The 15,407-nt window shown below is 31.9% G+C and overlaps 1 protein-coding gene and 1 pseudogene across 13 annotated transcripts in view; one reads left to right on the top strand and one right to left on the bottom strand.

Annotated features, from left to right (window-relative positions):
- Nucleotides 1-15,407, top strand: part of Supt3h (SPT3 homolog, SAGA and STAGA complex component) — a 369,638-nt gene that overhangs the window by 26,784 nt on the left and 327,447 nt on the right. The window lies entirely within an intron of this gene.
- On the bottom strand, nucleotides 7,578-12,373 carry LOC141425592 (runt-related transcription factor 2-like; annotated as a pseudogene).

A 15,407-nucleotide genomic window follows, 5' to 3' on the forward strand; every position in this document is an offset into this window, starting at 1 on the left:
ATTGGATTACATTATTGATTGTAATGATTGGTAAAGAATTAACTAGTTCTTTGAAACTTTCATTGTGATCAAACCTAAAATAAATCTTATTCCTTGATATCCTTTTGATTTTCTTAACCACTTTGATTCTCTCTGATCAGTATTAACTAAAGGTTATGTCTTAGGATAATTTGGAGATACTGAGATTATCTCCTGTTTTGTATTTTGTCAGTTTAATAAGTTGAGAGTAATTATGTTTCTGAGAGCTAATACCTTTACAGAAGAAATTGAGGACTAGGAAGTTACTTCACTAATATCATTTGTGCCACTCTAAAGTACTAATTAAGAATTAAAAGACTTGAATTTGGATGTTAGCTCTCAACTGTGTGAGCTTGGGTGGGTTTTATTACTTTATTGGTTGTTCATCTGTAAATAATTATGCTGTCCATGTCATATAAGAGTTGTGAGAATTAAAGGAAATAGTGTTTACAAAGGGGTACAGTACCTGGCACAGTAAACACTCAACAACAAAGTTAATATAAAAACAAAGTACAGTTTCAATTCAAGTATAAAAATCATGGGCCATGTTAGGAAGCTTGATGTTTTCAAAATATATTAATGAGTCAAATGAAATTAATCGAAGGGTTAAAATACAAAATTTTTGAAATATTTATTATATACTTATGTTTTTGGTTCTATTTATTTTATCAAATCATCTGAATTTATTTCCATATTAATATTGCTTATTGGATACACCCATTGATGAATTCTTTACTAGAAGGAAGAGAAGGGAAGAAAGTAGCTATAATATTTCTTGTGAACAAGCTTTATGAATGTTAAGTATGGAGACAGTTCATAATTAAAGCTTTGTGTGTTCATCTTGTCTTTAGCTTATTTCTGGATATGTTAAAAGTTAGCTAGCTGTTGGCTCTCACCATTAGCTAATTTACCTGGGGAGCTTTGTATTAAAAAGACCCCTTTCCCATCTACTTTCTAGACAATTATGTTGATTAGCTGGATTTGGACACCATTGGACTATATCCATGGACAGGTCTTAGCTCTGTGAACTCTTTAATGGAACATACCTTGAAACTTTTTTTTAGAATTTTTTTTGATAGTACTGGGGCTTGAAATCAGGGTCTCATGCTTGCTAAGCAGGTGCTCTACCACTTGAGCCACTCCACCACCCAAACTTTTATTTTTAATAAATTTTATGTCCTGGTTATAAGGCCACTTAGTTTACTTTGCAAGGTATTTATGGCAAATACTTTAAAGGAGAATACATGAACTATTTGTGCCCTCTCAAAATGATTCCTGATTAGAGTCTAAAGGATCATATTTTTAATGTTTTTTCATACAAGTTCAGGACAATCCGTTTTAAAGAGAAAATATAAAGTAGAGCATTAAACATATAAACATTCTTTTTTTTCTGTCTTCTGTTAGTACATGTTTCATGAAATGTTCTGTGCTGATGTGCTCACTAGGATGAGGGTGACACAGGCAGTGTGTTGGGCACAACACGTAAGTAGGGCTGTGAAAGAGTGAGTCCTTCCTTAAATTTTGCACTTCCTAGGTCTCAATCTAGGGCCAGCCCTGCTTGGTTTTAGTTTAGCGTAATGTCATGTATGCTTGGATATTTTATAAAAAAATTTGATGACAAGATAAAAATAATGCAGCTGAACCCAAATTTATATTATGCAGGAGGGCTGGCAGAGTGGCTCAGTGGCAGAGCATTGGCTTAGCAAGCATGAAGCCCTGAGTTCAAACCCCAGCACCACAAACAAAACCAACAAAAAAGAGTTCTGCATATTATGCAGAATAGAAATAAGTTTGTTTGGAAAAAATCATGTGGTATAGTGCTTTCACTCTTGGATGCTCAGTAATTGTCAGAGTTTAGTAGAATCTTGTCTAATACTGAAATGTACTTTTTTTTTTTTTTAATAATCTACTGGCAGCTACCTGAAGTCAGTTCTCTGGTAGCTATCATAAGTTTCTGAATTTGAGATACAATACTGTCAGCTCTTTATGGATGACCACTGAAGTAATAAGTAGTGATTCTAGTTTCATTGCATTTTTAATAATTTAGAGTGCTTTGAGAATTGCCTATAATTTTTGTGTGTGTATGTGAGTGCTACATCTGGAAATGCTCAAAAGTTGTTGGCCTTTTTAAGAGCACAACCTCCAGTGAAAAAGTGTAGCTTTTTCAGAGGTGAGTTTCAGGTTAACGAATGATGAACCATAATGTGAGGAAGCATGATATTGTAAATTATTATTTGGCAAACATACCTAGTGTGGGTATTAGCTGCTGCAGCTACTTATAAAGTATCACATGTAGAATGCTGGAGAGATAGGCTGCACAGAACTTTCTCTGTAACCCTCAGAATGTAAACTAGAGTGCTGGTTTATTCAATAAAGACTAATTCTGTAAGTTTAAGTTTGATATGTTTGTAGGTTCTATGATTAATGCATAATTAGACTATGAAAAGAACATTTAGAATTTGTTAAAATGTGTAGATGTGACATCATTATCAAGTTAGGAGTTTTCTTTCTTAAAAGTTAGAACTTATATAAATGCACTTTCTTTTCTCTAAAATAAATTTCTATTTCTACTTACAGTAGTGCCAAAGTAAGTTTTACCATGTAGAAATTATTCAATATTTAGGTCCACTGATAATGTTTAAAGTAAAAATAAACCCATAACAACCGAGGGTGGAGGGGTATCTAGATTTGTTTTTAGCTTTCTTTTTCATGGCTTCGCAGAAGTGTATCGTATTATAAATACATTCAAAATGTTTTGCTGTGAGGATGTGTAGCATTCCTATAAAGGTTAAATCAATAAAAATGATTTGGATACATTCCTAAGCATGGGTAGAACAGGTAGCCCGTTGTTTTAGGTACCCTTGAGTTTCTGGGGCAGATCATTATGGCATAGCAAAAGAACTTACTAAAAGTTGCTTTCTATGTGGAGATGCATCAGCTTTAAAAAAATTGAGGATTTCTAGCCTTCTAGAAATGAGCAGTTTTAAATGTAGCTCTGTATATATTGGTTTAATTGCGTATTTTAAATGCAGCTAAAGTTTGGAACGTCTTTTTTTCTTTCTTCAAATGCTGAAGATACACCGTAATTGATAAAGAAGAGGTATGTACAGGAAAAATGCAATGGTCAAGCCTTTCCAGCAAATTTGGATTAAATGGTAGTTTTGTGATTAAAGAAGATATCACACATTATAATGGCAAAATTAGGAGTTAGATACTTCTTTTTAGTCCTGTTAGTTTTGAAGAAAATTCTGTAATCATTGACTTGTTTTATTCAAATCAAAGCTTACCTTTGAACTGCTTAAATGAACTTCTATTTTAAAAAGCATGTGTATACCTCCTATATTTAGAGTCAGCTTCTCAGTATTTATTATTCCTAGATAGTTTTGTGCATGTGTTTGCATTTTTTTGTTCATTTCTTGTTGAGTATGTAAGCTTTTATATCACATTTTTCATAGCTACTTTTCAAAAAATATCTGCCTATTTATAATATTGAGTAAGGTCATTTTCCCAGTTTCCTATAAGGCAGCATTAAAGGTTTTATATGTTTTTGCATCAAAAAACCCAAAACACAATGAAATGACAATGTATTTGAATAAAGAAGGTTTAAGAAAGGTAGGAAGTTAGAGTTACATGTATTAATGAAGTTTCATTTAGAAAATCTCTTCCTATCTTTTTGGACATATAATTATTTTGTAAATAAATATTTTATACAAAATGTTAGGTTGTTTGTTGGCACACATGATTTAACTTCATAGTCAAGAAAATGATTTTACCTATAGGAGATTAACCATTTGATAATAAATAATTTAGCAACTTTAGCCAAATATTTTTCTTTTTAAGAAATATTTAAGTATATCTGATGGATTCAAAATGTTTAGAAAATAAAAATAAGCCTAGAAACCAGCATATGGCTCTTTCCTCTCTAAGTACTTGTGAGTGGTTATATTAAAAACAAATCACAGTATGACTTTTTTTCTAATTGTATTGGTTCACTAAAATATTCTAAATTTGCTTAAGCATGTTAGAAGGAAATATGTTTTAAATCTTTACTCCTGAATCAAGAATGAAATTCTTCCTGCAGTACTGTTGTTCTTAGCTCACTTAGATCATAGTGATTTTACAATGACCTGGATACTATTGATAAAGCATTTTTAAAATGCTAAGTTTTCTTCTGAATTATGAAGAGAGAGGCAAAGGATGTGTGTGAATGTATGTTTAGCTTTAACAACTGGGAGAATATAAAGAATTCTGTATGAATACTGGATTTTATAAGAACATGAAAAAGAAGAGCTTTTGTGGAGAGAAGATTAATAATGAAAGGTTGGAGTACATGGAATTTTATGTTTATATTGCTTTACAAATGTACTGTAGTACATTGTAAGTATTACCTGCCTAATGGATTGTTCTCTTAAATATTTTCATTTTTGTATTGCATCTTATATTTATAAAAGCTGTAACAATTTTTTTCTGCATTTTTTGAAAGCTGAATTATCTGAAAACTTACAAATTTCATGAGAGGGAAAATTAGTTTTACTAGACTTTTTTGTAATCAGTCATCTTACATAATGTTGGGGTAATACTATTTTGAGCAGTTTTCTTAGACTTCTCATGTCTTAAGTTTTTGAATTGAGTGGTTAGGTCCTTACTGTGAAATGCTGGCATAATTTTGTTCTTGTTTTTTTTTTTTTTGTTTTTTTGTGGTGCTGGAGATGTAACCCAGGACCTTGAGTATGCTTGGCCAGGGCTCTAACACTGAGTTTTCTTTCTGTAATACTCTGTTGCTATTACCTGTAGTCTGACAGAAGTTTATGAAGTAAAGTGAGAATTTACTTTCCTCCAAAAATAGGTATTTTTCACCTGTACTTACCTAAAATGTAATGAAGTTATAATTGCTAATAACTGCACCATTACCTTTTCAGCACTCATGCATCTGTTTTCTAGGACCAAATTGCAATGATAGAGCTGTGGGTTGAAATATTAACTATGACGTATAGGGCATCACTACATAATAAATTAAGACAGATGTGGTGATCCTCTGCTTTCAGCTTCAAAGTGCATGCATGTTGGTCAGATTCATTTAAATATTTTTAAATTATCTGGTAGCAAAAATGATACTTTTTCACTTAAAGATTTGAAACCTTAAATTGAAAAGTTCAGTACAGAAAATTAAGAAAATCATAATTGTCATGAAAAATGATCAGAAATTAACAATCCAGTTCTTGTTTATGGAGGTTATATATATAGACAATGAGTAGATGTCTAGACGATTTACCTGTTTAGCTCCAAGCCAGAAGTTTTCTTTGACTATGATATCCATAAGTAGGGGTCTCTTAGCAGACCAGTTCTATTCATATTTGCCTTTTTAGACTGTAGCGATTTGCTTTACGGTGTTAGTTTCTAATTGGTGTTTAAGTTTATAACTGGAAAATAATATCCTTGGGTTTTATAAGTATAGTATTGACTGCTTGAATTTTTTAGTAGATGCCTAATCACTGTTGGTGTTACAGATTTCTCTGTCAGTGAACATGTTAAAATGATTATTTTTCAGGAGGTACAAACAGTACTTCAGTTAAATAATTTAAATTGCTTTTCTTGGTTTATAGTCACTATCCCAAGTTCTGCAGTCACTGGTGTGAATGAATTCACAGTCATGCGTATGTATGTGCTATATAAAAATTAACTCAGATTGATAGCTAAAAGAAATTTAAGTCAAATATATGTGTCAGGTACTTTGTTTCTGTATAAAAATAAATCAGTGTCCATATAAAGTTTTGTGGAATACCCCACAGTGTTACTCTAATTTTTATAAAGAATGACTGTGCATATATACATTTTAAAAATTTTTATTGCTGATTGTTGTTTGGTTTTGGCTAGCATTTTTCTTTTATTTATTTTTTTGCTTGTAGCAAACCACAAAATAAATTTTGTTGTGAAATATGTGACCATAAGAAATACGTAAATAATGGTTTGGCACACTCAAGGCTCATGCAATTTTAGGGGGACCAATAAATGTGTATTTAAGTTCTTGGGTTTTTTAACTTAATTTTTTAATGTAAATATATGTTTATAATTGATGGTATAATGATTTCAATATATCATTGGTGAACAAAAAAAGTCTTTGTAACTGCAAAGTATAATAAAACTAATTTATTTGATTTTGTAGTACAAATTATTTGCCTTGCTTAGGATACTTAGATGTACCGTGTTAGGAACGTCACTAATCTAATGAAACTCTGATGTATATCATTTCTTTATAGAAATGGCAGTAAAATTAGTGGAAATCGCAGTGTCTTTAAACTAGCTCTCAAAATAATCTTAAATATATTTTTGAAAGTAATACTAACTTGGTAAATTTTCTATCATGAATATAATAGCTTTTAACTATCTTAATATGGAAAATTGTATTTACTTTATATGTCTATTTGATGAATCCCTTTTCTTTTGGGAAGTAGATTTAAAAGACAAAAACATTTAATCAAGGTGAACATTTATCGTGTTTTATTTAGAGCCAGAATCACGCTTGGCATGATTTTTTTCATCTTGAATATGTATCAGTTTTTTGTGTGTGTGATGCTGGTAATTGAACTCAGGCCGTATACATGTGAAGCAAGCGCTCCATCACTGAGCTCTGGCTAGCCTGTATATATTGGATGTTTGATTATTCATAACTGTATAGAATACTTATAAGAAACATATAAATAACACTTTTTTTCACTGTAAATATTAAATACTTATGTAGCAACTAGCTTTTAAAGGACCCTTTAAATTCCATAGTTCACCTTATTTGGGGATAATGCATTGTGGTAAATGACATGGTTTCTACTTATTAGTAGAAGAGTGTGTTTATGAAAAAAATAGGCTTTCGAATTAACTCCTGCTGAACAGTAACAACAGGAACTTAGAATGTTTTATAGGGTGTTTCTTACATCCATTCAACAGTGCTTCCAGACCTTGAATCCTTAATGGTACTGTAAGGGGAAGGAAATTTCTAAGAATTCTACATAAAGTGAAGATATTGTATACAGTATAATAAAGGAACATTTAATCTTAGTTGCTATATAGATCTTAAACAGTTATGTGGGAATATATGGTCTGTTTTATGTGCATTTTCTTTTGAATGGACAAAAGCTTGTGGTTAACTGCTTAAAGTTGTAAGAAAACCTCCTTTGAAAGGTATAGAGTTCCCTCATTTTTTGAATTGTAACACATTAATCAAAACACATATTCAGTGAATGCCGTAATCTTTTCAAAATAGCCAGAGATTATATTAAGTTGTATAATATCATGAGATTTCCTTTTGTAAAGATTTGTTTTAAAATATTAAACATTTCAGATTTGATGGAAGATTTTTCTATATACTTGAGATAATTAGAATAATTTACGATTTGGAAAACATTAAGCATTAGGGTTTGTTGTTATCTTTAACATGGGAATTTAGAGAGTTTTTTTTTTTTAAATCGTGTGGAAGTTGTATAGAGTTTACTGGTATAGGTGAAAAAAATAATGCATTAAGGTAACCTATTAGGAAGCTTCTGTCTAAATTAGCAGCTAGTACCTGTTTAGTAGTAAGTCTGGCCTGGTCAATGAGTAGAAAAAGTAATTACACATTATCACAATCATAATTTTAGTTTTTTCAGGGAAGGACTCTTCACATTGGATTGAAGGTATTTGTCTATTTGGCTCCATGTACAATACTTTTAAAGAGACACTGTAGAGGTTGACTGTTTTGATAAACCCTTCATATAAGAATGTCTAAATGACTTTTGGTAATAGCATTTACAGTCTTATGATCACCTTTTGCATGGCTTTAGTGTTGACTTAGAATTGCCATTTCCTATTATCCTTAGAACATGTTTGAAGGTTGGCATTTGTGTGCTTTGGAGAGCAATTTGAGATGTTACCCTGTTTTGCCACCAGTTTTCAAGTGTGCATGCGTGCATCATTAATCATAGGAAATGCAAAAATAAATAATCCAGTCCCTCTGGATTTTTAAAAAATATGAATACTTACCTTTTCCTTTATATATATATATATACATATATATATATATAGTTGAGGTATTTAGGTAACCCCTAACCTTTTGCTTTAACAAAGAAGTACAGTATAAAAATATTACCACAGTTTTCATGTGAGCAGCTCTTGAGAGGAAAAAAAGCCCTCTAGATGAATATTTGTTGAAAAAAAAGTTGTGATACAGAATGTCTTAACTCAGCCCCAGTATAGTACTTGAGGACCACCAGTGTGTAAAATTGAAAGCACATGAGTTTTGAAGCACTAGAAAAGGTTTATAATTGATTAGCGCTGCTTGAAAGTATTGAAGTACAGTGAGATTTGATTTGTGAATGGTTCTATTCAATAAAGATTAATTCTGTGTGTTTGATAAAATCTTAGTGCCTTCAACGAGTTAGCTCCCCCCTCTGCAGTTTATTTAACCATCAAATATTTCAGTGTTCTTTTAACAAACTGGAACATTTCTATCTTACTGAATTTAACTTTAGCATGACTGATTTAAACAAGTCAAACTATCAGTGATTAGTTTGAAGGGTGTAATTGAACAGATTAATTTTTTTCATTAAAATAACTAAAATATATCATAATGTATATTTCATGCCTTTAGAGGTTCACACAAACTAACAAGATCTTTTCCTATAATTTCTTTTAAATTTATACGTCAAAACACTTTTAAAATTTGGAAGTGAAATCTTTAGCAGTTTCTCATGTAAAATTAGAACTATTCACTATATAAAATAATAATATAATTCTTTAGGAATTGCATTGATATTTTTAGCTTTTACTATATCTTAGAGTGGTCACCCATAGTTTATTCTTGACCTTTCATTCTCTCTGGATTATGTTGTTTTAGTAATGTTGTAAGATTATAAAACTTTATAGCTGCTGAATCTTTAAACTATAAAATTATTGTTGAGATAGACCACAACTATTGTTTTGGAAATCACTCTTCACACATCATGTTTTATCAGTTATTTTGGTTGGTTACAAAAATTTTATGTAGTAATTTACTCAGTCAGCTGATATGTTTTCATAAATAAATCCTTAATTGTAAGATACTTGATGGGTCAATCTACTGTTTTCAACAGGCTTTATTTTTAATAAATAATAAACAGATCTGAATAGTGCAGATTGAAATTTTTGATTAATTTAAAGTATGCTAAGAGATCAAGGGCACCAAGACATCTCTCTCTCTCTCTCTCTCTCTCTCTCTCTCTCTCTCACACACACACACACACACACACACACACACACTTTTAATTATAGTTTAGTTGAGACAAATAGTCAACATATGCTTTGTTCCTCACCTAACTTTCCTTTTTAGCTGTTTTACAAAATTGGGACATATACTTAGTACATTTCATTAGGTGGATATGGTGGTGGCATTTCATTAAAGCCTGAACTGAGGTTTGGACTTCATATTGATTATTCAGTGTGATGATAACCTGTACTGAACGTCCACTACTCACCTGTAATTAGTCTGGTATGGTGGGTTCATGTTAAGTTCTCTATCTAGACTCTAAGGTACTATTTTGGGGGGGGGGAGAAGGATGGGGGGAGGTAAAGTTTACAGAGAAGGAAGAATTGGTTACAGTGTTAAAATATTACATGCAATGCATGATGTTTTCATTTACTTTTATGTGTTACCTAGAAACTTGGTCAGGTTTTAGAAATTTTAATATAGAATAGTTAGTAAGAATGTCACAGACATATAAGACCCCCTCATAAGATAGAATAAGGAGCATTTCAGTGTATTCTTCGTGATAGTTTTTAGCATATTCTTTGTGACACCTTTACTTCTAATACTGAAGCTCTCTTTAACTGCTTGATAGGCGTTTTTCTACTAATCCTTTCATAGGCATTTTAACCATTTTTTTCCTCATCTCTTAGATTGTAATAGCAAAAGTCCTCCAGTATGAGCTGTAATTATAATCTGGGTTATATTAGTTATTTTATGCTTCCTAAATATAGAAAATTTTAGAGTAATGTTTGATACCCACCATTATAAACTTTAATAATTAGTGATTAATCTGTTGTGTATATTGTAAATGAAGGGTCCATTTATAGCTATTGAGGGAATCATTAAAGCAATTTTGCAGGGTTTTTTTTTTTTTTGTAAAATACGAAGTACTTTTCCTTATCTTTTAAGAGAATCCTTTTTTCCCTTTTTCATGTTTAATTATTTCTATTTGACCTAGACTAAGACTGATCCTTTGGTAGTAATCAGTAAAAATGTGTGAAGGAGGAGGAGTAAAGCAAACTCCAATCGTTAGTTGAAAATTACAATGCAAATGTAGTTAATGTAGGTATGGAAAAAAGAAAAAAATAAAAACTGCCTTATAGTGGGAGCATGTTGGACATCGTAAGGAGAATCTTGTAAGTGTTTAGATATTTTGCTATAATGCCAGGTCAGCTGATGAAGGTTGAAGTCATTTACATGCCTGTATCAACACTGACTTGAAATTACATATTAAGCTACTGTATTATGCCTGTTTTGTTTTATTAAAATCCAGCATGATTTAACAGGTTGCTCTTTTAAATCATGCAGGGTATCTTTCTGGAGCTTTATTTTTCATGAGACTAAAAACAGTATTAATTTTGGTAGGTCCAAAAATGTGATTAAAGGAATCTTCGATGTATCAGTGTTTGCTGTCTGTATAACAAGTTCTACAAGTTGTAACAGTGTGTAGATGTAACATTAAGATTAGTTAGGAAAGTACAGTTGCATGTCAGTTTGAAAATACTTTAAAACTTTTAAATATCTTGGGCAACTCTGAAGATCTTTTAAATATATCTATGATATACGTGAAATAATTTTATTGTAGTTAAATGTATGCTTCAGTTATATTAAGTTGTTTAGAAAAATGTAGCTATCTTATACAATTTAAAATGAGAAGTAGATTTCTTTTAGTTGAGCTGGTTAAAATGTTAACTCTCTTCCAGGTTAATTTCTGAGTCGTACATGGTAGACCATAATGTTACGATAATTTTGTGGTCTGTTATTTTGCAAAATTGCTTCCTTTTTGAAGTTTGCTCAAATATTGGGAGCTGCCGAGTCAATAATTTATAATTCTTTGATTAATTTAGCATCTAATTTTATTCTACTGAGAGTTATTGAGAATATTAAACTTTTACTGTTTTAGCATCCTCATTTCTGTTACTCTGGAAAACATTTTGATTAATGTGAGATCACTTAATTTTGTCTATTTCAAGAAATTACTCCGAGAGTTAAAGTTACAGATGCCAAGTGCAAATATTTACAGCAATTTCATTTTTTGGTTTTTAGTGCAGCAAAATAGCATTATTATTGTGATCTTTAATAAATCGTTATCTGAACGATCTAGTAGTTTACCTAAGAATCATAACTTTATGTTTAACAGGTTTATATCTTACAGGATTTTAAAATATGGTAACACTTACCCCAAAAGAAGTTTTGCTGACATGGTGTCACTGTGCTGAAGAGGCTGTTTGATGCCATAGTCCCTCCTTTTTTTTCCAGATAGAACTTGTACCCTCTGTTGTAAATACTCCTTGTAGCCTTAAACTGAAAATACAAACCATACCCAAACCTTGTTTTAGTTTTACAGTATGCCTGGAGTACATAGACTTTATATTTATTTTTTTCTGTCAAGAAATTATGTAGCTGGTAACATGTGAAAAGCAAGGAAACAAAACAAAAAGAGAATGAGCAAATATTTGAAGGACCTACTATTACTGCATAGACTGTGGTTAGAGAGCACTCACTGACTCTGTTGGTCTCGGTGGCTGGTAGTGACCTGCGGAGATTAACCATTTAAAAACCAGAGACTTCTTGCTGTCCTCCTGGAGAAAGTTTGCACCGCACTTGTGGTTCTGTGGTTGTTTGTGAGGCGAATGAAGCATTCACACAATCCAAAAAAGCAAAAGCTTTAAAACTCTTTTTTTTTTTGCAAGCACTATTACTGGAGAGACAGAATCATGTGGTTTGTGACCTCACAGTACTCAAAGTAAAGTGGGACTGCCTACCACTGTGGCTTTCCCCCCTTGCTCTCTCTCTCCCCTCCCTGCCCATTCTCTTCCTTCTCTCTCTCCCAGCCTCTCTCTCTCTCCCAGTCTCCCTCTCTCTCCCAGTCTCCCTCTCCCAGTCTCCCTCTCTCTCCCTTTCTCTCTCTCTCTCTCTCTGACAAAAGACTTGTGGTAAGGCCTTTCCTGGCATCCAGAAGGATATAGCTTTTTAATTTTTGTGACTCATGAGGATTTGGATAGAATACAAATGCTGAAGGAGCCCAAACTCCTGAAAGGTTAAGCATTTGTAGAGCAGAACTCTGCAGTTAAGGGCTTTCCTTTCTATCACCTCCCCACTTTTTTTTCCTTTTCCATTCTTTTTTTCCCCCTCCTTTTAGTTCATTATTGTGTCTGTGGAAAAATGAGCAAAATTGGCTCAAGAGACTGTGAAATTCTGAACAACGGTGATGATTTACAATAATTTACATCTTTGGATTGTATCACATTCTGGGGTCTGCTTCATATTTGCTAGGGTGGCTGGATTCCTTCTGTTTTCCTTTTTCTTGTCTCTTTAAACTTGTGAATCTGTAACTCATTGTAAAAAAAAAAGTTTACCTTTCTTAAGGTCTGGTTGCAAACTGCTTGTTGGGCTTAAATGTAATTGGCTGTCATGAAAGTGTTAGTCTGGGGATTCCTTTACAAATATTAAATCATGTCTGTCTAGTTTATTTTCAATATTAGATGGTGGCTCTTATAATAAAGATCAAATGTAATTAGTATCATTTATATTAGATTGAAGATCCCAAAAGTGAATGACAAAGATGCATAAAATAGTTTGTTGGGAGAATCTTAGTTCTCTTTATGATTGTAATTTAGTGATTTCAGAAAATGTATTCATTTTGTATAATTCTTTAAGTAGTCTGTTTGGACATTAACTTTCATAAAGCTTTTAATTCCAAATCTTATGTATAAAGTAAAATACTTACGTTGTACTTTAGATATTTACTATTAGATTTTATGAGCTCAGAGTGGAGTGGGTTAACAGAAGCTGTATTTTTTTTTTTTGTTTATAATGAAAGCTTTGAAATAAATTACAAAATGCTGTGTATAGTAAGGAATAATGCACACAGACAGAGTATGTTAGTCGTCTCGATTTGCTAATTCTGATTCAGATGAAAATTGAAAACATCTTTGGGAAACTATCTCTTCTTTTGCCCCCTTGGACATGTATGTATAGAACTCATTTTCTTATTAGGATGATTATATATCATAGGCAGTGACTTTTATATTTATGAATAGAGCTTCCTGTTTTCATCAGTTGGGACCGATGGTGTATTTTTCAGCAAAAATTATAAAAGCCAACAGACCAATTTTCTAGGCATTTTTTGCCATTTATCCACGCCACTCTGAATTTACATGTTAGACTTCTTCCCAGTGTGATAGTAACCAGGAGTGGTGTGAAATAGATGACTGAGAGAATGGGTGGAGACTGTGAATAACAAAAGAGTTTTGGGGTGTACAGTGGAATAAATGGGGGAACTTAGGAAGGTGTTAAAACTAAAACATCCTTGTGTATATTCTCCGTAGCACAGTTTATTATCTGTTTTTGGCCCAAGTTAGATAAAGATACTGTAAAAACATGTTCATAAAATTCTTTACCAAAAATTAATTTTCCCAAAATATACTTGGAGGACATGGGAGTGATTTTAGTCCTTTATTATTCAAATTCCATAACTTTTTCACAATAAACTTTCAGTGATTAAAAACACAGAACTACATTTAGGTGTTTTATTTTGAATATAGATTTATCATGCTTTTCAGTGTACATGAACAAGTTTTACATTGAAAAGTTTTCACTTAACATGTAATTATTCATGCACAGGGGAGAAAAGCTATTGTTATCCTCTTTCATAAAGAAGGTGGACCAGTATGATCTTTATTTCTATTATCCAAAGCAAATTAAAGGAGGATTTTGTCTCCTATAATTCGTGGAATTTCCAATAGCTTCATATGCACATACAATAGCAGAGTTAGGCATTTGAAAAAAATTCAGGTAGCTTCTGTAGCATGGCAAGCAAATGCTTTTCTTCCTTTAGAAAGGTTTTGTAGTTTTTGTGTCAGGATTCTCAAGACATGTCTTACAAACCTAACTATTTGCCAAATATTCCCTTCCTTGGAAGTTGGTTTTTTCTTTTTTAAGTATAGACACTTTGGTTCTCCAAATTAACCTGAAATGAATTTGAATGATTTTTAACATCCAATTTGTCTTTTAACTGCTTATTGTCTTTTTGCGGGTAACCTTCCTGCATGTTATCACTGGCATAGGATCTTTACTCTTAAGAGTTTAATAGGAACTATTGAACATGCCTTTTCTGTCTTATATAAGGCCCATCAAATTCTAGCAGAAGAAAGACAGTGAAATCTTGTGTTTTAAAATTCATATGTTCATTAACCACATGTAACCCCCCCAATTGAAAATATGTCCTATTTGAAGCAAATACCATTTTGTGATAGAAATTTTAAAACAATAATGATGACTGGTATACATTTGATACTGAAAGTGTGTTTCATCAAAAATGGCTAGCACTGCATGTGATGGAGAAAGCCTGATTTGGTAAAGTCATTGCAAATAAAGCCCTCAATTACAGATTTACACTATGCTTATAAGCGTGTGTTTTGTAACATAGATTTTTTTTTTAAAGACCATTAAAACTTCATCCTTTTGAGGGAATGTATTTACTGTGTTGAAGTAAACAAATTTAGGGCTATTTAGTACATATATCCTGCACTTTAATGCTACAGAAATGGCATTTTAATTACACCTTTGTATTTGAAATCAATTTAAAACAATCATGAAACTAGTATCTCCCTTACGCTTTATGTTTAGTAAATTTGTCAAAATGTTTGAAGTTTTAAAAATATCAAAAGACAGTATGTTTTAGGATATAACAGTATGTTTTAAATGCAACATCTGTCTTCATTGTTACCTTTTGAATTAGTTTTTGTGTTCCCAACTAATGATTCTATTTTAATAATAGTAGTTTTAGTTTATCAATACTGTGCCCCTTTCTGTGCTTTTTAAAGAAAGCATTGCTTTTCTATTCTTTTAACAATATTCTTTTTAAACAATATTCTTTTTAAACAATAGGAGCAGTTGGTTTGATGTAGGAATTTTACAAATTGTAGATGTCCAGTTTAGTTTAAAATATTCCATGTATGAGGTTTTGCCAAGTATTTTTTTTTTTGAAGTGTAACTTTATTATTTCTTTTTCCTTTTTCTTTTATTATTCATATGTGCATACAAGGCTTGGTTCATTTCTCCCCCCTGCCCCCACCCCCTCCCTTACACCCACTCCGCCCCCTCCCTCTCCCCCCCCAATACCCAGCAGAAACTA

Source organism: Castor canadensis, chromosome 8, assembly GCF_047511655.1.
Source record: "Castor canadensis chromosome 8, mCasCan1.hap1v2, whole genome shotgun sequence".
Taxonomy (NCBI): Eukaryota; Metazoa; Chordata; class Mammalia; order Rodentia; family Castoridae; genus Castor; species Castor canadensis.